Source organism: Scatophagus argus, chromosome 21 (genome assembly GCF_020382885.2).
Source record: "Scatophagus argus isolate fScaArg1 chromosome 21, fScaArg1.pri, whole genome shotgun sequence".
Taxonomy (NCBI): Eukaryota; Metazoa; Chordata; class Actinopteri; family Scatophagidae; genus Scatophagus; species Scatophagus argus.
This window is the reverse complement of record NC_058513.1, coordinates 201737-208809: the sequence shown is the minus strand read 5'-3', so window position 1 is coordinate 208809 and position 7073 is coordinate 201737.

The following is a 7073-nucleotide window of genomic DNA, read 5'->3' as shown; positions in this document are numbered from 1 at the left end:
TTGGCAATATTCGGCACGTTTTCACTGAAAAAACTCCAGCGGCTTATCAACATGATTGGGATGTAATGTCTTCAAGTGGCGCCTTAATTTATTTGGCTTCATGTTGTCCGCTGCCAGCATTTTTAGACACAGTAAACACCAGCCATTCTAAGTGCACTCCTGACAGTAAACATAGTGCATTGCGTTACGTCCTTTGTCGTACCTCAGCCAGAGAAATTGTTTTAGCCAGTCCTGTCTGAAAGAATAAATTGTTATCTTCTTAATTTGAGTCTCGGACCGGGCTCTCTTGGTTGTCTCCTCTGGTTCCAAGTCTGATGCTATAGCCGAAGGACCGGGACTCAGCATCTTACCAGGGACCGACGGCTCTGTGTCTTGGCTGGATGAAGTAATGGGGATGGATTGAATGACAATAACAGGGCTGGTTGTAGGCTTAGTTTTCTTAATAAAAAACTTTCAATGTATCGAACTCTCTTCATTTTCCCTCGTTTTGTCACGTATGTTCTTTTTCGTTTCAGCTAGGCAACTCGCTAACTAAATTTTAAAGCACACACAACTTAGAGCAGTGAACAGGACCATAGCCAATCAATTTATGTTTTCACCCGGGCAGCGTCAGGTGCACCGATGCGACCTAGAAAAAAGTTTAGTTAGTCGCACAAAATTTTGGTCACAAATTGGTCACACTCTGGAGCCCTGAGGTGTCACAGTTAGAATCAAGTTTATAGTTGCCTAAGAATAATCAGTACTACACTGGGGACAGTGGCTTTGGGGACTGGTTTTTGCGGAGGTGAGCTTTAGATAAGTAAGTAAAATAAGTAAACTATTAGTCAACAGTGTTTATTGTACTTGGTATACTGTGAAATGGACTCCATTTGGGCTTTTAGTCAAAATGACAAATTGGCACAATGGACATAACTTTTTTACGCTCTTTTGTCAGTGTCATGCTGCATCAGAGTGCTGCTTGTGAATCTGTCCGAGAGGGAAAGTGGCATGGTTAAGTTGTTGACATGTTACTCTTGATAAGTTGCATAAATTTTCAATTCACAATATTATTCACAATAACCATCAAGTTTACAGTAGGCGTAGAGTTACCGGAGCTATTAAAACATGGGAACAGGGAAGAGCAGCAGTTAACTTAAGGCTTAATGCATTACTAGTACTGACATTATCTTGCTCATAAATTATGAATAAAGCCAAATGATATAAAATTTTTCTGAAATTAATTTAAATTCTCAGGCACACAATAAACTACATTTTATAGGGCTCAAAGTGTGACGTAGAGTGGGAAAACCGCAATGCATTGTGGGCTTTGCGGGGCAACTGAATAGTGTTTTTACGCCATGCGTGACGCTGCTCTTGTGTTCTGTTGTTTTATTTTAACAAGTTAAAACATGCTGCAAACGTGCTGTGTCATTAACAATCATTCACATGATCGCTTCGGTAAAAAATAAAACAAAAAACGACGTTTCCAACGTGGAAGCAAAGCCAAGGACCTCGGATCTGTGAGCTAACAAAGAGATGCCGAATGGCCTGGATAGCAGCCGTGAGGCGACCAAACACCACTTTCAACGCAAACACCCGACACTTTGGTGTGTTTACGGCAGACTGGTGTTGGTGGTTTCTTTCTGAAAATAAAATGAATGGCTGTTAATCTTCCTCTGCTTATTTCTATTTATCGTAAACATGTCAGGAAAATCTCCTCAACTGTTACTTGCTCAAATGGCCAAAAGCACCAGGCCTACACTTTACAAATAAAATTAATAAAATTATGCCTGATGGTGATAATAAATATTGTAGTTCTGTAGCAATATATGAACCTATATTCCAACTACTTTAATTGAGCCACAAGATGCCATCTGTGAGATCATGCCATTTATTCAAGCAGTTTGAAAGTCTTTTCAGTCTATTAAAAACATTATTGTGCAGTGATGCTGTTAAAATTCCAGTAACAGTGCAAATGTGGCAGGACGCAATCGGTGGTCCGATCAGTTTCAGCTGGGTTGGGATTTTGGCCAATCATTGTGGGAGGAGATTGCTTGAAAGCGGGTAGAGAGCACCTGTCTTCCTTTTTTTGGGCTTGTCAGAGGCTGGGTCGTAGCACTTCCTGGCATTCCCCCAGTTCCGTCCCGGCGTGGTGGTAGAGGCCATTGGGGGTGTGCTATGCTCCACTGATTGCTCGCTGCGGGTAGGTGCGTTGTTCTCCGGTGTCTTCCTATTTGGCGTTGTACTTGTGGCAACCTGTGCATTTGTTTGCAGGTTGTTTTTGTGCGGCGTCTATTCCTCTCCTCCAAGCTGTGTCGTCCAGGACTGCCTGATTGGTATGTAGGCTAGCGCTTCGGTCCCTCCTCCAGCCACTTCTGAGTTGTTTATGCTGTATGATTATGATTGTAGGGGGAAGTATAACCCAGCTGCTGCTCAGTGTCGGCCGATCAGCGAGGGAAACCACTGCTGCTTTGCCGGAGATTGTTTGGCTGCAACCGCGGCTAACGGCTTTGTTTCATACCGGAGATCGTTGGCTGTAACAGCGACTAACTGCTCTGCCTCATACCAGAGATCGTTGGCTGTAACAGCGACTAACTGCTCTGCCTCATACCGGAGATTGTCGTTGGTGACAGAGATTGCCCGCTTCCGCTTCACGCTGGATATGGCGTGCCGTCAGAGGGATTAACTGCTTGCCTTGCCTTGGGCTCGATTGCTTCGGCCCGGGCGTGCGCCGTTCCACTGCAGCCGGCTTGGCCTCTGGCTGGCCGTTCGGTGCTCCTGTGGTTGGTTGGAGCTTTCTCCCTGTGGTGTAGCCGATATATATCCATATGTACATGTCTGCGTGCACTAAGGTGTGCGTGTGTGTGTATGGCGAAGAGTGAGTAGCGGGAGATTATTCTGTTGTGTGTGTTTGCGTGTGTATATAGTTTCTTATTTTTCCTTTTCGTTTGTTTTGTTTTCTTGGTTAGTGGTTGCTTGTTTTCCTTTTTAAAACCTGTTGATTTTTTGTGGTTTTCCCCATTCAGGTGCTGAACCTACGGTGGTGGATGGTCCTGGTGGCGGTGTCCCTTTTGTGTTGTTTGCACGCCGGGTGGATTTTGTTGTCCCAGTTTTGGTTTGCTTCACCTGTGGTGTTCCAGGGGTTCTCTTTTTTTTTATTATTGTTTGGATCAAGCCCAAGAGGTTCAGCTCTGATTGGTTTCTGTGTTATTTGAGTGACAGGTTTGTGTTTTCTTTTTTTTTTGAATTCATGTATTTTCAGTGTCTGGTTTCTTTTTTTTATTGTAAATAAAATTATTATTTTTACGAGCTACGGTCTCTGCCTCAGCTGTGGACGAACCGCATTGCATGCGCATTGTATTTTCATTTGTTACCCCATTTGCAAACCCAGATAAATATCACTGGACATGCTCATATGGATCGATTTCACCAATTTTACAAATTTTTTTCTTGAGCCTTTGGAACAGGGTCCAGCTTGTCTCGATATGGTCCATTGCCTGTCTCTTTTGTACGGTACATTTTTTTGTTTCACCTATAGTGTTTTTGGGCGACTCATTCCAGCCCAGGCTACCCCCCCCCAAAGGAAAAAAGCTAGGGGAAACACTGCATGGTGTGTCTCTCACTCTCTCTTGCAGCACCATATCTAACGTGAAGTGATGTAAACAAAAAACTGGCCAAAATGGCAACTGTGGCACAAAATGTATTGCAAGATCACGTGCCTTTTCGAGCCCTATTACACATTAAAACCATCTATTTAATATTTTGCAGGTTCCCCTTATGCTGCCCAAACATCCGCTATCAGGTGAAGAGACACAGGACCTCTGAGGATATTTGTGGTCACCTGAAATCTGTGCATTGAGTGTCGGGCCTCTCACCTGGTGAGAGTGTGGATTTGGTCGTTGTTATGGTCCTTAAGACATTCCTGATCTGTTTTCGAAATGTGTTGGGGTATCTTGTCGAGCTGGTGGAATGCTGCTGCTAACAGGAAGAGCTGATGCCATGGGTGGGTATTTGGTCTGCAATATTTAGGTGGATGGTTGTGTGTCAAAAAACATCGACTGTCATAACCCAAGCTTTCCCCACAGAACACTGTAATGTAAACAGATGATTAATGGTATTCATTTAATCTGTCAGTAGTATTAATTTTGTGGCTCATCAGCATCTTTTGCGCTACAGCGTTTCATATCTAGGAACAATTCACACACCTGTGAGTGGGCTAAAGCAAATAAACAAGAAACTGCAATCATCTCCAGTAAATTTGAAACAAAGCAGCTGCATATAGTCAGTATTTGAGAATGTAATACAGTGTTTTGGACTAAATATTTTATCTGAGCCAATTAATACAGTGAAGGAGGAAGAGATGAAGCAGCATATGGTCAGTTTAGCAGTACATGTACAGGTTAAAGTTTGTGAGTACATAAAGACTGCAGCCTCTCAAGTCAATCTGCCTGCCTTTGAGCATGGCAAGGCAAAGAGACAACAGTTTTGCTGTTTTACTGCAGTGAAAATATTGTTTTGGAAAGGCTAAACACCAACAAATAAACACCAAAGCTGAATATTATTTTAGATAAAAACACATTGTGGCATGTACATGTAGTGGCCTGAAGCTACATCAAACTTGCTACAGTTTTATTTTAATCTGTTAGTTTTTGGTTTTATTTCTAAAACTTGAGAGAACTATGAGAGAAAACTCACAAGCATTGGAAGGAGGCAAAGTTTTGGGCAGATTCGAACAACCAGACCCTACAGACTGCTTGAAGAGATGGCAGAAATCCAAAATGAGTACGATACTACCCCAGCTTGGACATAATTCATAATTCTGCACATACAACAACAACAAACCATGGTTCACCAATAAACTCAGGAAGCTGCGCCAGGCTAAGGAGGAGGCCCACAGAAGTGGGGACAGGGCCCTGTACAAGCAGGCCAGGAACACACTGACGAGGGAGATCAGAGCTGCAAAGAGGTGCTACTCTGAGAAGCTGAAAAACAGGTTTTCAGCCAACGACCCTACTTCAGTGTGGAAAGGCCTGAGAGACATCACCAACTACAGGAGCCCATCCCCCCACCCTGTGGGTAACAAAGGACTGGCAGAGGAGCTGAACAGCTTCTACTGCCGCTTTTCACACCCTTCTCCCACCCCATCCACAACACTCAACCTCTGTGCCATACCTGACACCTCACCCTCCCCCCTCAACTCAGACCTCCTACCAGCACTGAAGGTCAATGTGGAGGAGGTGCATCGGCTCTTCCAGAGGCAGAAGACCAGGAAGGCTCCAGGACCTGACGGAGTGTCCCCCTCCTGCCTGAGAATCTGCGCTGACCAGCTGGCACCCATCTTCACCCAGATCTTCAACAGATCTCTGGAGCTGTGTGAAGTACCCTCCTGCTTCAAACGTTCCACCATCATCCCAGTCCCCAAAAAAACCACCATCACGGGGTTGAATGACTACAGACCCGTCGCCCTGACGTCTGTGGTCATGAAATCCTTTGAGAGGCTGGTGCTGAACCACCTGAAGTTCATCACAGGCCCCCGGCTTGACCCCCTGCAGTTTGCCTACCGGGCAAACCGGTCGGTGGATGACGCAGTCAACATGGGACTGCACTTCATCCTCCATCACCTCGACACCCCAGGGACATATGCCAGGATCCTGTTTGTGGACTTCAGCTCTGCATTCAACACCATCATCCCAGAAATCCTCCGCCAGAAGCTCTCACAGCTCACAGTGCCGACCTCCACCTCTCAGTGGATCTACAACTTCCTCACTGACAGGAGGCAGCAGGTGAGGCTGGGGAGCATCACCTCCAGCACCAGAACCATCAGTACTGGCGCCCCCCAGGGGTGTGTTCTTTCCCCGCTGCTCTTCTCCCTATACACTAACGACTGCTCCTCAGGGGACCCGTCCGTAAAACTACTTAAGTTTGCGGACGACACAACTGTAGTCGGCCTCATCAAGGATGGTGATGAGGCTGCCTACAGACGTGAAGTAGACCAGCTGGTCCTCTGGTGTGGTCAGAACAACCTGGAGCTTAACCCGCTCAAGACTGTGGAGATGACAGTGGACTTTAGGAAGAACCCACCCACCGTACCTCCTCTTACCATTCTCAACAACACAGTGTCTACTGTGGACTCCTTTAAGTTCCTGGGAACTACAATCGCCCGGGATCTCAAGTGGAAGTCCCACGTAGACCTAATCAGAAAAAAGGCCCAGCAGAGGTTGTATTTTCTGCGACAGCTGAAAAAGTTCAACCTGCCTCAGGAGCTGCTGACCATCTTCTACACCTCCATCGTCCAGTCTGTTCTCTGCACTTCCATCACTGTCTGGTTTGGATCGGCCACCAAACAGGACAGAAACAGACTGCAACGGACAATCAGGTCTGCAGAAAAAATCATCGGGGCCGACCTGCCCTCCATCCAGGACTTATACCAGTCCAGGGTCAAAAAACGGGCAGGAAGCATCACTGCAGACCCCTCACACCCTGCACACAAACTGTTTGATCTGCTTCCCTCTGGTAGGCGTTACAGAGCTCTGTATGCCAAGACCACCAGACACAAAAACAGTTTCTTCCCCCAGGCTGTCTCCCTGATCTCCCCATAAACCACCTGCCATTGTGTGAACCATCACACTGATTGCACTACCTCATTCCACTGTTTGCACTACATGTATATATATATATATATATATATATTTTTTTTTTTCTTGTAAATATTTATTCTTCTTTTATTATTATTATTGCTTTTTTGTATTTTGTATGGTGCACAGGACAGAGAGAAAAATCCGGAGTCAAATTCCTTGTATGGTCACACATACTTGGCAAATAAAGCTGATTCTGATTCTGATTCTGATTCTGATGGTGCTTCCTGGCTGATGTCCATTCCCAGGTAAATCAAAAGGGTGAAATGAAACTAGCCAAGCAATTGAAAATCAAAGAATTCCGTGCCTACATATTACAGAACAACTCTGGGAGGGTGAAGGGAGGCAGAGACTGGGTTTACAAGCGGAATTGGTGCTTGGTGCTCAAATGTAGTCAAGGCTGTTTTCTGTTTTGTTTTTTTGTTTTTTATCCTATTCAAAATTTAATTATCCGTGTAT